The following is a 14820-nucleotide window of genomic DNA, read 5'->3' on the forward strand; positions in this document are numbered from 1 at the left end:
TGAGATATTTTTTGCCTCTCTTGCTCTTATCTCACCAATACCCATTTGGACCTTGGAAGAGCTAGAGAGAGATGAGATAGAGGGAAGATCAAATGGCAAACTACTCCCTCCTTCCCAACTGTGCACAATCCTGAGCTTCAGCTAAGGTCAGTAACTGTGATTTGGAAGTGAGATTGAAGTTTTGCAATAAACTTGAAACTTAATCTCCTTATCAAAATTGTTCTAATAGTTGGGAGCAATTCAGAAAGCTAAAGATCTGTGTGAGAAGTCTCTTCAGGATGAGACACAGGAACTCACCTGAGCGGGTTTGAAGGCTAAGTGGGAGAACCATTCAGTGAGGAAGGATTCACATAACCCTCCAGAGCTGAGGTCAGAAAAGGCAGGAAGGAGCTGGGCATAGTGGTACACAGCTGTAATCCCAGTGGCTCAGGAGGCTGAGCAGGAGGATCACGAGTCAAAGCCAACCTGAGCAACTTAGCAAGGCACTAAGCAACCCTGTCTCTAAGTAAAATACAAAGAAGGGCTGGGGATGTGACTGAGTAGTTGAGTGCCCCTGAGTTCAATCTCCAGTACCAGAAAGAAAGAAAGAAAAAGAGGGTGGGGGAAGGAGGGAGGGAGGGAGGGAGGAAGAGAGAGAGAGAGGAAGAAGAAGGAGGAGGAGGAGGAGGAGGAGGCAGGGAGGGGAGAGGAGGAGACAGGAGGGGAGAAAGAAAAAGAAAACAAAGAAAATGCAGGAAGCTTCCATAGAGATAAGAAGAACCCAGAAGATTTGTATGGAGATGAGGGACCAGTCACTTAGGAAGAGAATGTGGAGAACATGGGGAATGGAGGCCATTCTCTCCAGGTGGGAAACCCCAGAAACTTGGCCTGGTTGGAGTACTGATGTGAGGTATGAGAAGTGGAGTCAGGTAGGACATGGGCTAAATCCCAGAAGGAACACTTGAAAGGTGGGCAGTGGGAGTTAGGAGTCAGGAGTCTCGGATGGGCTTTTTTCCAGCACCAAAATAACTTGGCTTCATCCTAAAATGAAGGATCATGTGATGAGCTCCCATCCAGGGCTGAAATTATGTCTTGTTTCCTCTCTTTCCTCTCTGTGTGTTGTCTTGGGGTTGGAGGGGGGTGTGGAAGTCATCATGGTGAGGACATTCCCTTCTTTTCCCAGCTCCTTCCTCCATGCCTGGCCAAGATGGAACCTGTGTGGGTTATCAAGTTTTGGAGGGAGAGTAGTAGAATCTCCTCTTTTTCTACCATCTCTCCCGTGGCACAGACTGGTTGGACACCATCATTCAGCAACTCCTTCTTCAACACCCAGGAGGACGAGTTCACAGCATCCCCACCCTCAGGTTTCGGTCATGCAGCTGGAATCTTGACAAGAGGTCACCCTAACATTCCACACCCTCTTCGCTTCCTCCCCTCCCAGTGCATGAGCAAGGGACACGAAGGACCTTGAGATGATGGAGGCACAGGCTGCCAAGAAATCTGTATCCCTCCTTGGAACTGGTCCACAAGGCCTGCATCTGACCTCAGCACCGGCAGGAGAGGGACACTGGCTTGGTGAAGCCGCTGGATGGGGACATCACTGGTCACTGCAGTGCAGCCTCACCCGTCTTAACGTATCTACCCCACTCCAGCGTCCCTGACCTTCTCACTGCCTCCCACTGCACTCTTCCCACAACTCCTTGGCTTCTGGCATCTTCTTGAAGCAGAGTATTCACAGTTCCAGCAGAGGTGGGGGAGGAAGGCCCACCCCAGGGAAGACTGGGCTTTCTCCTCAGGCCCACGGCGCACCTCCACTTGCCCTAGCCTCCCGCTTCCTGCAGTCTCTTCCTCCACCTGTTCTCTCAGGTGGCTTCTCCTCAGCTGAACTGACCCTTTTCAGAGAAGGCTGCTGCCACCCATGCACAGCCACTCACTGTCACAGCGCTCTCCTCGACTGCCTCTGAAATAGTCCTTGACTCATGAAAACTCCGTTTCTTCTCTTTCTCCCTGTAGGATGTCCTACGCAGGAGAACCGGGGTTAGGTTTTATGTGTTCCAGTTCCTTTAATGCCAGTAAATGCTTTCACCTTCTCAAAAGGGATAGGTGAATGAATGAATGAATGAATAAGTGAATGTCCATATTCCCACCTCCAGACCATCTCATCCCTTTACAAATGAGAAAATTGACCCTTTCCCCAGAAAAGAGGAAACACAAAAGCAGCAGAGGCAACTCTACTGTGCTGGAATGCTGAACTTGGATGTGATTTATTCAAATTAAAACTCTGGGGGAATTGTTTCAGAGGGATCCATAAAACAAATGTCATTTTCACCTGGAGAACTCACCCAACCTTCTAACCAATTTCAAATATAGTTCTTTAATGCAGATTTGACAAATTTGAAATCTCTTACACAAAGCCATTTATCATCTAATATGTGCCTGCCCTGCGCCACAGTTTAAGTTATAGCTTTTTAATGGGGTAAAACATTTCTATAAAATGATCAAAATACCTTAAACCAAAACTGCCTATAAGAAATTGATGAGTTTCAAGCATTGATTCAGCCCCTGGAAACGTCACCCTGGCCATTGGCACCGTGGGCACTTCTAATAAAAGCAGCTAAGGAGGTATAATGAATATCTAATGAACCATTTTGTATGTCAATGTGGTTTCTCGAACTGGAAATAAATCAATGAGCCTTACAAAATGCATATTCTAGTGGTATATTCATAAACAATAATCTTGTTTTTCTATCATGACTTGAGTGTCATTCTTTTATAACTCAACTGAAGAATTTATTATATACATCCGTAGCCCAGAGCTTCAACCAGGAGGGCAACCTAGTCCATGTGTGATTTTTACAATGTCCTTGTGTGTGGAAGCTTCAAGGGTCACAGAGGTCAACCAAAACATTCCCCATCTAGTAGCAAACAGGGCATGAGAATTCTAACTCATAAACAACGTTAAGGAAGCGTCCGTGAATACACCACCAGGAGAAGCCCCGATCAAGTACTGTGGGCTAAACGAAGGAGAACACTGTGACAACCCTGTCTCCCAGGCACTGCAGCTAGCCTTCTGGGCACGGTCTGCCAGAGGCAGGCTGTATCACAGGACTAGAACTAGCTCCTCTGGTAACAGCCTCCTAGTCTGTGCACCTAGCTCCTGCCAAGGGTTTTAGCTGGGCTGTCCCATCCACTTCCTTAACTGGAAATGGGGTAGTTGCTTCCCCTCCTGTTGGCTCAGACCCTGTGACCCAAAGCTGCCTCTCTATCTCAGTGACTTCCCTTCTAGAGGCCAAATATAACCACCCCTTTCCCGACTCACAAAAATTCCAGTCAGACTGCTGTACACAGTGACAGACAGCCAGAGAGCATCTCACCGGCCCAGCCCACAGCCAAAAATAACAGCCACTTGGTTAGCATAGGCTGGGGATTTTTTTTTTTCCTATTGTTAGGACTTTGTTGGGAGTTAACTTTTTTAGTTTTGTTTTGTTTTTGTCTTTGGAAAGTAAACCAAGTAAAGTGAAGATGTTGCTACATCAACTTCCCACAAGAGGCTCAGGGGTTTAGTTTAGCCAGGGTGGGTCATGACCAGGAAGGCATTCACCCCTGAAGTCTCCCTGAGGCCTACACAGAAGGAGAAGCAGGCAAGTGTTTCTCCTCCCCACTCTGTCCAGCACTACCTCCTGAATGGCCAAGGTCATGCTGGAACCTCACCAACAGGTTCCTCCTTCAGTCTAGCTGCATGAAGTCTGGAGGAGGCCCTGCTGCAGGCCAAGTGGGGACCTTTGTGTGCCTCTACCCATAATACACCTGAGCTGCAGCCAGGCAACTGTCAGCTGAGTGTGAGTACTCAAATGATTTAAAATATTAATTTATTTCTTTAAAAGTAGACAGTGTTCAACAACAACCAAGCCCACTTTTGATCTGCTTCATGTCACATAAGGCTCTTGTCAACCCTGTCTTTTTGCAGGCCAACACACACATCTTATTAAGTCTTACCTAGCGGGTGACATTAAAATGAAGCATCCTAAAGAGATCGAGGCAGGGAAAGATGATTTTCTCCATGCCCTGTTTCCAAATGCAATGAATAATAAGCAATTTTGCAAAACTATAACCTTCAATTGTTGGAACATCTTTGTACTTTTGTTCTTCAAAGGCAGAATGTTTTCTGGCATTATGTTGCCACCTGAGAAATAAAAACATTCCTTCAATTTCTCCATGTGCAAGCATATCACACAAATATATCTCATTTCTTGTCATGTTGTATGCTGTCCCAGAATCAATAAATAATTTATGCATTTCTCAGCTCCTCTGTAAATGTGCGCATGTGTGTGTGTGTGTGTGCGCGCACGCACGCACACACACACACACACACCCCTATAATCTTCTATGTACTAGTGTCAGAGATGTCTTCTGTATTAACAGAAAACAAGCAACCTCTTGGGTATTTCTCTACCATGAAATTAACTTTGCATCTTATCCAATATATGAGCAAAAAGTGATAACAGGTCCCTGTTCTTTACAGGAAACTAAGTGCTAATCTGCAAAAGGTGTTGTGCTAAGAATTTCATGTAGCATGTATTCTGAAATTGCTGTCTCCCCACTCCCAACCAGGAAGGTGTTTATTACTCCAGGACTACTTAGACTGTGGAGGGAACACAACTCCCTAAGTTTCAACTTGTTCTATTTAAGTTGCTTTTTCTTCCTTTCCCCCTTGATATTTATCATGCTTGTCATTAAGAATGGCTTCTGAGCATCTAACAGTGCCAAGCGTGGCGCCAGGTGCATGTGGTTGGCAGTCCTCACCTCCACTGCTGTCCACAGGCTCCAACTTGGATCTAAGCATGTCATCCTTCACACCCACATGGCAGCAGCATCTTGGGGTGACACCAACATGGGGACTAGCAGCAGGTGCAGACACGAGGACAGCAGCTGCTATGGGCAAAGTCATGTGACTGCACCTGGCACCTGCTTGTCTCTGTTCTGCCACCTCTCCCCACCCATCTCCCCATTTGGAAAGCTTTTATGTTTCACTGAGGTTGTGAATGAGCCACAGGAATGATAGAATCATAGAGGGAGGGATCCTAAAGATAATCTTGTCTAACTTACTCATTTGAAAGATAAGGAAATGGAGGCCCTGGGGGGTTAAGTTCCTTGGCCAAGTTCATGCAGGTGGTTGTCGGCAGAGCAAAGACCAGAATTTAAGTACAGTATTTAACTCACTTTCCAGTGCTTTTGCTATTATGTCAGTGACTTCCTGACAGTTGTTAATATAATACATGTGACCCACACATGTACATACATGTAACTAACACAAACATTTCCCAAAACAGTACTTACCTTTACTATGTGACACACTTTCATATTTTCCATTATAATAGGTTCATGTTAAAATATTCTGGAGCTTGCTTAGCAGCATGTACACTAAAATTGGAACAATACAAGGAAGACTAGCAGGGCCCCTGCACAAAGATAACATGCAAATTTTTCCATATTTTTTGTGCATTTACCAAATGGTACTTTTCTTTCCAGGGATAATATTTATAGGTATTCAATCCTATGGTTTGCATTTCTCCTAATTAGATACATCTACTGAATGTGTAAGAAGGTGGGGGCTGGGTTAGATAAAGCACAGGGTCCCTTCTAGTTCTAACCCATCACATGCTTGATCTGAAACTATCTTACTGTCTAATCTGCCCTCGATCCTGAAAGGTAGAATGATATATAAGAGAGAACACTGGACATAAAGTCAAGACCTAGCTTCTGGTCCTGGCTCCACCAACTACTAAATGTGTTCATTTAGGCGAGTTTCCTGTGGGTTCTGTTATCTCATCTGCAAGCTCTAGCTGTTGCTAATTGTCAAAGTTCTGAGAAGTAAATGAAATAATGCAAATTAAAGTAATAAAAAGCTCTATACACAAGTCTTGTCCTGGAATAGCACTGATGTTAAATTCTCACATTTCAAAGAAATACAGTATCTCAAGATGTTTCTGGATTCTCATCAAAACACCTGCATAATGTATTATGAATACATTTGGTAGAAGAAAGAAAAACTATGCCCTGAAACTCACTCATTTTGAAATACTTTCTGCAGGTGTTTGAAGAAGAGGGGTTGACCCTAAATCTTGAGGCTATTCAGCCTCAAAAAAGTAGAAGATATTGTGCCCAGAAATGATGTCACGCCCTTGAAAGGGAACCATGATGAGTCTCAACTTGAAAAACATTCAGGAAAGCTTAATTCTAGTGAATAGAAAGAAGAAGAGCTGAATGGACAGTCTGCAAAACAGTCTCAGAGGGCACGGGCACACTGGAGGCCAGGGGGACAAGCCAGGCTGAGCTAATGGAAGGGAGCTGAGGAGACGCTGAGCGGGGCTCTCGCTGATGAGGAAGAAGGATCTTCCAGGAAGAGGGTGGGCTTGGTTTCAGGGCACCCCCTCTTTGCACAGGCTAATTTCAATGAATAACTATCAAAAAATTGAGATAGAAATTATTTGTTAAGACATTCAGAATGCCTGCAATGACCTTGCCAGGAATGAAAGTCTGAAGGGCGCTCTCCAGCTGAGAACGCGGTAGAAAGCCCTGGAGCCGCGGGTGTGAAGCCTGCGTGGAGGTTTTGGGGCAGGGTGGGAGAGGCATCTGGAGCTGGCTGAGGTGGGCGGGGCTGACGTGCTGTGGTAGACAGCGCACAAGTTGTCATGCAGATCCTAAAGAGGAGAAGGACCCTGGCATGGGCGGAGTGGGTGGAGGTGACACGGGAGGTGGCTGTGTTCTGATTGCTAAAATAGTGCTGTTACCACTATTCATGAACGGGTTGCAGGAGTCGTGTTTCTCACCAATAATCTCTGAGAAATCACTTGGGGAAAAAAAAAAAAAGAGAGAGAGAGAAAGAAAAGGTTATGGGTTTCAGTTATGGGTTCCAGTTGATAAAGTCTATGAAGGTTATAGCTGTCATTGTCCATGCCTACAGATAACTTACTTTGTGTTTTTGAATGAAAAGACATTTGTACATTCCTTTTAAAAAAAAAAAAAAAGGCTCTGCTCACAAAATCAATTCCACAACCTTCCAAGCAAACAATCTGGAAACAGTGCACCTATGGGGTGACAGGTGGTGAAGGGCAGCCCCTCTCATCCCACAGCCTCCCACACCTGCCCTGATCTTCCCTGGCACTGGCTCCACAGCACCTCATTGCAAGGACTTTCCCAGTGCCCTCTGGGACCTTCATCCCAAGGTGAGCAACCCCCTCCACCTTGGTGGGGGACAGGAGGAGAAACGTCCTTTCTCTTCCTATTCTACTCCAGCAGAGCTCTCACGGGCCACAGCCAGTCCCACCCCACTTTTCCCCAGAGGAGGCACCTCACCCTCCCCTTCTCCCAGGCCCTTGCCCTTCTGAGGGACCGTTTCTCTACTACCTTCATGAAAATCTCCCTTCTCTCCCTTGTGCCTTCTGCTTGCCCATCCCTAGCCTGGATCTTCCCCTCACAGGTTGATAGCTTCTTTTCTATTCTAGATCTTGCCATTGCCTTGGGCACTTGCACAAGCCACACACTTCCTTCCACTCACCTTCAATCCTCCCTTCCCTGGCCTAACTTTGGAATCACCTGGAGTTGTGCCACTTTTCGTTTGCTCTCTGATCACAACTCACTCTCCTGCAGTCCCTGTTCCCGGAAATCCTCTAGACCTTACTTTCTGTCTCCTTGAGCCCCTCCACCCATCATTCTTTCCACATCCACCAAGATCTCTCACTCCTTATGGTTTTGCTTCTTTCCACTTCCAGGCTGGACGCAAGGACCCAGCATTTCAACCACACTTTGAATGATACACTAAACAATTCCATCTAGGAATTGTTCCATGATACACATCCAACAGCGAAGTGAAAAAAATAACGAAGCACATATTCTCAACATTCTTTTGTTTATTCATAAATTGCATTACTGGACTTTTTTTATATTTTAAAAGACATAACAAGAACAGAACAGTGTAAAATGACCAGGGGGTGAAACAGGTAAATAAGTATTTTGATATTCTCTGCCCATTCCCATTGGATCATCTTAGGCAACCTCTGATGGTATGCACACCTCAGTTTGGGAACCACAATCCTAAACCCTATCCCTCTCTTCTCCCTATGTCATATCCACCCTGAGAAGCCATCCCTGGACCCATCTAACCATGTTCTCTGCCAAGAGGTGGAATAGTGCCAGAAGACCAGCTCTATCCCAGTTAACTTCTCTGGACATGTTCTTTGAGTTCACAGAAATGTCACTGTTGGTCCTCAAGGGACAACAGGCAAGCCATCTGCAAGAAAACATCTTTCATCTTTATCACAATGCCCGGCATTTGCCAGTGATCCACAAATGTTCCGTGCATCAAGTTCTATGCACATGTAGCATTTACATCCTGCTGGCTGCAGGTTATCAAGACCAGAACACCAAAGAGAAATACCAACATGTCAGGAAGTCCCTGCTGAGCACATGCTTAGATCTGAAGCTGAGTGAGTGTCACTTAACCATCCCAACACCCCTAGCCAGTCATTGTGACCCAAATAATAGATCCGACCTTCAGAAACCAGACATATCACCATATCACCGTGGGTTCTAACTTAGCCTTGTCCAAGGTAACTGAGCCTTGTCTATTCTAGGGTTGCTATGAAGGTGGAAAATAGGACCCCTCCACACAATCTTCTCTTTACCAAAATGCTTGCAGCAACACTGGCTCAGGGCAAAGCTGCACCCCTACTTCCTTCAGATTCCCCCTCATGAAGGATTCCTATACTAGAAGGAAGAGATGAACAGAAGAGTGACATGTCTTAAAGGAGCTGCCTGAGGCTTAACCAGGATTTAAGCCACCAGGTTAAGCCCTTAGGAGAGGCACTGGTCAGAGTACGGGAGACTATTGTGACCATTGGGACGGACACACACACACACAAATACACACACAGACACACACATACACACAATGGCCACCTGGAGATGCAGCCCTAGGTAAGGGGGTCTTGAAACTGCTCCTCACTGTCTTAGAGGGTAGCAATGATTGCACCAAAATTTCCTCACTTCCTATCAGTTCTCTTTATCCCCTTCCTCATCCAATGTTTCCTAACAACTTGTCCATACACTGACTCTCTGCATCTTTAACTTATGGCCCAATATAAATGCAGATTCCTGGGCCTCATCCCAGATGGATTGAACCAGCAACTCTAAAACTGCCCAGGAATCTGCATTTAAACATTGTTTTGCCTGTTAACGTTTGAGAACCATGAAAAAAAAAAAAAGTATCTTCTCTGTTCTTTTCAAACCTTGCATCCTTAATCCATGGCCAACATTTCCCCTCTGCCCTCTGTCCTCCAGGAAGAACCTGGATAGAATAAGGATTACCATGGTTTTCTTCTGGGCTAAGAGCTATTCCCTTGCTGTGTCTTGACTTTAATCTATGACAGTTCCTCACTTGGTCCTCCTAGATGCTCTGCCTGCTTCACTGAATTTAGCCTATGTGCACAACATGAAAACTGGGAAAACCTGGGGACTTAATATGAATACTGGGCAAACCTGAGAACTTAACACATGGAATTCAAGTAGAGTTGCCTAGAGGAAACCCAGTGAATCGGGTAGCTTATTATTGGGTCTAATATTGATCTGTTTTGGGCCGAAGCCACCATCAACTAGTAGGGCTCTACTGATAGACTTACAAAGATGCTAAACAAGAGATAGGAATAGTAAAGACATTATGCCATCTACCTACCTCCCGGGGTTGGGGTATAAATTAGAAGTGACTCTGACCATGAAATATGCTAACCTTAGAGAAAATTCTCTGAACCATCTTTCCACTCACAGAATTTCTGCAGCACCAGTCCCCGTGCAGCTTTGACGGGTGAGCTATTTTAGTATGAGAACAAGTAGAGTTATTGTTATCTCTGCTCTGAATCAAAGATAAAAAGAAAACGTGGGGTGGGGGGGAAGAGGATAAGAGAGAGAAAGAATGGGGTGAGATACAGAAATACAGAAAAGCAGGAAGGACTTCAGATACCAAAAGAAAAGGAGCCAGGTGCTCCACACAATGAAGTAACCAAGGGCCCGTTTGTGAATCAAAATCACCACGGACTCCTAGTAACAGTCCCTCCCTTTGAATCTCACAGGATTCTGGAGGGACAAAGACAGCATGATTCACGTCAAAGAGCTTCCTAGTTTTATAAGTACCGCGCGCTAACCGATTGCGCCACTGGAGCTCCACCAACCTAGATGCCCTTCAATGGATGAATGGATAAAAAAAATGTGGCATTTATACACAATGGAGTATTACTCTGCATTAAAAAATGACAAAATCATAGAATTTACAGGGAAATGGATGGCATTAGAGCAGATTATGCTAAGTGAAGCTAGCCAATCCCTAAAAAACAAATGTCAAATGTCTTCTTTGATATAAGGAGAGTAGCTAAGAACAGAGTAGGGTCGAAGAGCATGAGAAGAAGATTAACATTAAACAGGGATGAGAGGTGGGAGGGAAAGGGAGAGAGAAGGGAAAATGCATGGAAATGGAAGGAGACCCTCAGAGGTATACAAAAGTACATACAAGAGGAAGTGAGGGGAAGGGGAAAAATAATACAAGGGGGACAAACGAATGTCAGTAAAGGGGGCAGAGAGAGAAGAGGGGAGGGGAGGGGAGGGGAGGGGAGGGGGGATAGTAGAGGATAGGAAAGACAGCAGAATACAACAGACACTAGTATGGCAATATGTAAATCAATGGATGTGTAACTGACGTGATTCTGCAATCTGTATATGGGGTAAAAAGGGGAGCTCATAACCCACTTGAATCAAATTGTGAAATATGATATATCAAGAACTATGTAATGTTTTGAACAGCCAACGATAAAAAATTAAAAAAAATAAAATAAAATAAAGTGGGAATTTAAAAAAAAAAAAAAAAAAGAGCTTCCTAAATGGTGAAGTGTTATCCACCAGGTGTTGGTGTGGACTCCCTATCTGTGACCAAGCAGCTACTACCTCTTCCCAACAGCCCCGCCCAAAGACTCCGCTCACCATAGACCCAAAGGCAGCTTAAATAGTAAAGCCTCCTCCATCAAGGGAGATACAAGGGACCTTCTCCCAGGGCTGGAGATTGCCTAGTGAGCTTAATGAGGGTGCTATTTTAGCAAGAAACCAAAAATGAGGAAAGACTGTGCCCTTGAAACATACTGCCTAGCTGTTTAAACAAACAGCCCAGAGGATGGTGGGAGCTCCACGCGCATTTTAAGATGCTCATGCATATTTATTTGGAAATCAGCAGGGCCCAAGTCACAGCTTCCTTCCTGCATCTGCCTTGTCAGCATTACAGATTTACTCCCATAGGCTCCTCGAGCTCCTTCTGGGGCTCTCCTTCTCCTCTGGGACTGAGATGACAAGTTTACCCCACCACTTAATGTGTTGACAGTCTTTAGTTCCTATTTCTGCCTCCCTCTTCTTAACAGTTAAGGCTGACTAAAGGTGAGCGTGTCTCCAGGACCTTGCCACTAGAGGGAGGCAGAGAGCAAAAAGGGCTAAACATTTCCCCAGAAAGAGGGGAGTCCCCTCACATCCCTCTCTCTCCTTCAAGCCCAGAAGCTGCCAGGCTTCCTAGCACTTGCCAATCCACTGAAACAAACATCTCACCTTCCTTAGTATAGTTCCTTAGTAAACTTATTTTCTTCTTTATCAAGTTTGGATAGAAAACAAAACAATTAATTTAAAAAGCAGCGCACAAGAACCTAAACATTATTTATGTCTCTAATTATCTCATTCTAGTGGGTATTTTAGTCCCTGTCTGGTCAGGACATTAATTATCTTCATAACTACAGCAAAAGTTAAATAATAAGCACCCAAGGCTACAGCACTACTGTAATGTGCAAGCTTAAATGAACTTATAAATTTTATTAATGGATGCTTTATACAACTCCATATATTATAAATCAAACAAGAAACCTATTTCTATCTTTTAAGGGTATGGTGAAAAAGCTTTAACATTATTGAGGATAATTTTTATTAAGTTTAAAACTCTCTTTTTTTTTTCAGTAATGAGACTGTTATGAGGATAATTTAATCTAGTTTGTCATGAGGCACCCCGGCTTGTTAAATAAGTTAATAAATGACTGTGCATTAATCAAAGTGACAAAGCTATGAAGAGCTGGGGATGGGAGACAATTCTGGTGATAGTATTAATTAGTATTTAATTAGAAACTTAGGGCCCATAAATAAAAAAAAATCATGGTAAAGACATTTATGCAAATTGCTTGGAGCCTGCAGAGGAGTTAGCTTTGCTTTAAAGAAACATGATTTTTTTCTAGCATACTGTACATCGCAGCACCATGGCCACATCACGTGGCTCCAACGAGCTCTTCTTTTGTTTCCAATTTGTTCCAATTACAGGCCTGTAAACTCGAATCATTCTTTGGACTGTGTTGATTGAAATGTAGAGTTTCCACGATTTCTGCTGGGTGTTCTTTCTTTTCTTCTTAATAAAAAAATGTTTTAAAGACATGGAAAAAGAGTTTAGGATTCTTCTCCTGCTCTTTTAATTAAGATGTGTGCCACCATTTTCCAAGAACAATTGTGGATGCCATTTGGAACACAAACAATGCCTCCTTTTTCCAATCCTGGTGCTCTGTAGCTGGGTTTCGTACGTTATATTACACCAAAGATGAAGTAGGTAAAACTGCCATCATTTTTATGATAATCACAGCACTTTTACCTTTTCTCTCAATAACATATTTTGATAAATGGGCAATTTTTGATGGCCCAAAAGGATAATAACCATTTGCTTCTGAACGTCACTACTCTCCTAAGGTACATGTCCCCCCTTTTCAACCTTTATTATTTGTTGCATTTATTCAAGAAAGGTTATCCACAGTAAAACTGCTTTTTCTATTCAACAGTCTATCTCTGTCATGGTTCATTTATGTGTGAGCATGACGGACTGAAACCCGTATTATCCACAGCTGACAAGTGTCAGGGCGACAGTTCAATCAGCCCTTCCTGGAGATGACGCCCAGGGCCCTGTGTTTGAAGTAGGACAATAAAGCAGGGGACACAATCAGGGGCAAACGGATCTAGTCCCTGTACATAAAGGGGATTCTGCCTAATAACATAGAGTGGTTTTTGTTTTTTTTCTGTCTCAAAACACATTAGTCCTTAAACAGTGACTTAGCCCTTAAGAAAACCTGTGACTGACATGAAAATGCTGAAGTTTTAACGTGGTTGGTTTATCCATAACCTCATGAGGCTGCTTCTTTGTGCACGCTGGTTTTGTCAAAGTCAGAAAAATAATGTATTCAGCGTCTGATCATTTTTAGGGAGTTGTTTGAAAGGGATTTTAAGTCAGACATTCTGATGTTGACACAGGGATCATTTTCTTGTCCTTTTGTTTTACATTTGTGGAGCAGATCATTTGCATCAGCTAATAAAATTAAAGCTCCAAAATGCATACAAAAGCCAGCTCCCTTCAGCAACCCTCCTCAATTCCCTCCGCGAGCCAAGTAAGCAGAGTAGCCAGGCGTGTTTCTTTACATGATGTGTCTCTGGAACACAGACTACAATGCAAATACGTCTACAAAATTAGTGCTCCTTTGGCTTGGGTAGCACTTAGACACAAATGCATATTAAAGCATTTCACTGTAAGTCCTGACAATCAACAGCAGAGCCAAAGTCGATAAAATGCTAATAACCCACAGTCTGCTCCTCAGAGGGACAAGGGAGTTTGTTGCCATTGCTCCTTTCTAGCCTTCAAGTCTCCACTGACGACAGGCAAGGGAAGGTTGTTCACCTCCTTAGAAGGAGCCAGAACACGAAATGCCTCTATGAGGGAAGAAGCCAAAGACCCCCTACAGCATTGTAAAACAGCCAAGGCAGAAGATACCTTCAGGAACATTGAACCCAACCTCCGTACCTTGTGGTGAGACCCAGGCACATTTTGTGACTTCCAAGGTCAAAGAATTTGTAAATGGCGGCACCAGGATAAAATCAACAACCACAATAAAATCCTCTGCATTTTTGCTTCTCTTTATCTAGCTTTACTAGGCAAGGCCAAGTTAGTTATGAGTGTCTGATGAAAAGCAGAGTCCAGATCAGACTGTGAGTCGTGGTGCCAAGAGCCACCAAACATGATTTATGCCAATTCCCTTGTGGAAAATTCTGGGAGTTCTAAGCAGTGTGTTCTCTCTGTGCTGGTTATTCACCCCTACAGTGCTCTGTCCCCATCCATCCATTGACCTTGTTTTAGTCAGCTTTTTTGTTGTTGTGACCAAAAGACCTGACAAGAACAATTAGAGGAGGAAAAGTTTATTTGGGGGCTCACGGTTTCAGAGGTCTAGGTCTGTAGATGACTGACTCCATTCCGTGGGCCCTAGGTGTGGTAGAACATCATGGCAGAAGTGTGTTGTGGGGGAAAACAGCTGGGAACCTGGCACCAGGAAGCAGAGAGAGCTCCACTCAATAAAATATAGACCCCAAAGGCACACCCCTAGAGACCCACCTCCTCCAGCCAAACACCCTACCTGTCTATAGTCACCAGTTAATCCCATCAATAGATTAATGCACTGATCAGATTAAGGCTCTCATAACTCAATCATTTCATCTCTAAATCCTCTTGCATTGTTTCAAACATGAACTTTTGGGACATACCTAATATTGAAACCAAAATGTCTACATTCTGCTCTGGGCCTGCAGACCATGTCACTCAGGCTCCATGTGCTGCTGGCTGCCAAATGGGTTCCAAATCAAGAGGAGGTTCTAATGGTCATCAAAGTGTAAAAGAAATGGTCAGAGTGTGCCCTCCTGCTTTGCCCCTGCTTTAAAGAAGCTGCATCCTTCCAGAATTTTGCTTCC

The 14820-nt window shown here is 44.1% G+C and overlaps 1 pseudogene; it reads left to right on the plus strand.

Annotated features, from left to right (window-relative positions):
* The first annotated feature begins 5381 nt into the window (after positions 1 to 5381).
* LOC114095018 (U6 spliceosomal RNA) lies at positions 5382 to 5475 on the plus strand (annotated as a pseudogene).
* The last annotated feature ends 9345 nt before the right edge of the window (positions 5476 to 14820 follow it).

Source organism: Marmota flaviventris, chromosome 5 (assembly GCF_047511675.1).
Source record: "Marmota flaviventris isolate mMarFla1 chromosome 5, mMarFla1.hap1, whole genome shotgun sequence".
In the NCBI taxonomy this organism is placed as follows: Eukaryota; Metazoa; Chordata; class Mammalia; order Rodentia; family Sciuridae; genus Marmota; species Marmota flaviventris.